This window comes from Anopheles moucheti (assembly GCF_943734755.1).
Source record: "Anopheles moucheti chromosome X unlocalized genomic scaffold, idAnoMoucSN_F20_07 X_unloc_2, whole genome shotgun sequence".
NCBI classification, from domain to species: domain Eukaryota; kingdom Metazoa; phylum Arthropoda; class Insecta; order Diptera; family Culicidae; genus Anopheles; species Anopheles moucheti.
In genome coordinates, this window is record NW_026453526.1 from 320,001 (window position 1) to 322,500 (window position 2,500).

Here is a 2,500-nt window from a genome sequence, read left to right on the forward strand (position 1 = left end):
GTATCACATCACATCACACTCTAAACCATTTCACATAGGTCCGCGCGATTGCTCACGGGACCCTATTCTCGCTAGGAGGTTCGGTTCGATTCCTGTACACTACAACGAGCTTTTCCAATTCTTGTGTCCGACTGGCGAACGTTCTGTTGCGTTATAAACTTCGCGGTACTTGCCACCGGGTATGGTGTCCGTACAACCTTCTGAGAAATAGCCGGCGCGATCGACGGGATTAACCGACAATGCAGCGCTGGCTCTTGATCGGGCAATTTACGGGCTTTATCGGGCAATTTACGGGCTTGATGGTGCGACTTACGGGCCTGATAGTGCGACTAACGGGCTTGATAGGGCAATTTACGGGCTTTTTGGTGCGAATTACGGGCTTTTTGGTGCGACTTATGGGCTTGATAGGGCAATTTACGGGCTTTTTGGTGCGACTTATGGGCTTGATAGGGTAATTTACGGGCTTGTTGGTGCGACTTATGGGCCTGATAGTGCGACTAACGGGCTTGATAGGGCAATTTACGGGCTTTTTGGTGCGACTTATGGGCCTGATAGTGCGACTAACGGGCTTTGATAGTGCGACCAACGGGCTTGATAGTGCGACCTATGGGCTTGATAGTGCGACCTATGGGCTTGATAGTGCGACTAACGGGCTTGATAGTGCGACTTATGGGCTTGATAGTGCGACTTATGGGCTTGATAGTGCGACTTACGGGCTTGCTGTTCCATGTTTTTCGCATCGAGCTTCGGTTCGTTTCGAATAATTTTGTCCATGTTTTTCGTTTGCTACGAGAGGTTCGGTTCGTTTTCAGTTATCCCTGTGTTCATGGTTTTCGTGTGCTTCCATAGGTTTGGTCCGTGTTTTTGAGTACTCTTGTCCATGATTTTCGTGTGCTTCTAGAGGTTTGGTCCGATTTTCAGTACTCTTGTCCATGCTTTCACATGCTCTGATAGGTAGGTTCGTTCTCAGTTATCCCTGTGTTCATGGTTTTCGTGTGCTTCCATAGGTTTGGTCCGTGTTTTTGAGTACTCTTGTCCATGATTTTCGTGTGCTTCTAGAGGTTTGGTCCGATTTTCAGTACTCTTGCCCATGCTTTCACATGCTCTGATAGGTAGGTTCGTTCTCAGTTATCCCTGTGTTCATGGTTTTCGTGTGCTTCCATAGGTTTGGTCCGTGTTTTTGAGTACTCTTGTCCATGATTTTCGTGTGCTACTAGAGGTTTGGTCCGATTTTCAGTACTCTTGTCCATGCTTTCACATGCTCTGATAGGTAGGTTCGTTCTCAGTTATCCCTGTGTTCATGGTTTTCGTGTGCTTCCATAGGTTTGGTCCGTGTTTTTGAGTACTCTTGTCCATGATTTTCGTGTGCTTCTAGAGGTTTGGTCCGATTTTCAGTACTCTTGTCCATGCTTTCACATGCTCTGATAGGTAGGTTCGTTCTCAGTTATCCCTGTGTTCATGGTTTTCGTGTGCTTCCATAGGTTTGGTCCGTGTTTTTGAGTACTCTTGTCCATGATTTTCGTGTGCTTCTAGAGGTTTGGTCCGATTTTCAGTACTCTTGTCCATGCTTTCACATGCTCTGATAGGTAGGTTCGTTCTCAGTTATCCCTGTGTTCATGGTTTTCGTTTGCTTCGATTCGTTCACTCTATTACTCTTGTCTTTGGTTTTCGTTTGCTTCGATTCGTTCACTCCATTACTCTTGTCTGTGGTTTTTCGTTTGCTTCGATTCGTTCAGTCCATTACTCTTGTATGTGATTTTCGTTTGCTTCGATTCGTTCAGTCCATTACTCTTGTGTGTGGTTTTCGTTTGCTTCGAGTCGTTCAGTCCATTACCCTTGTCTATGATTTTCGTTTGCTTCGAGTCGTTCAGTCCAATACTTACCTTTGTCTATGATTTTCGCTCTAGCCCAGTCGCCCTGCGCTCTGGAAATCACATTCCAACTCTATCACCGATAGCGCTCACACCTTGGAAACCACATTTCACCCAGGGGACCTTAGGGTGGATTTTGAGCCTTTCGGGATTGCGAAACCATCATTTAACACTCTAAACTTAATTTCCGCAATCCCAGACGCACTTTCCATATGGTCTCCAAAAATGCGTGTGAGCTGACCTGGTCCCTTATAATAGGCAATGAACACGATTTTGGCAAAATATTTTTTTCAAAATTTTTTGACTCACCGGGTAAAATCGAATTTACTTGGGAAAAATGTTCTAGCAGGGGCCCTCCCATACAAATTTTTTTCTTCTCAAAAATGATTTTCGTTTCACTTTTCATACTCAGGGGAGTCTAAAATTGATGTTTTGAGTCACCATGAAAAAAAAATTTTTTTTGACCCGAGCTTGTGTCGCGACCCAAAAATCGACTCACTTGGGAAAAATGTTCTAGCAGGGGCCCTCCCATACAAAAATTTTTTCTTCTCAAAAATGATTTTCGTTTCACTTTTCATACTCAGGGGAGTCTAAAATTGATGTTTTGAGTCACCGTGAAAAAAAAATTT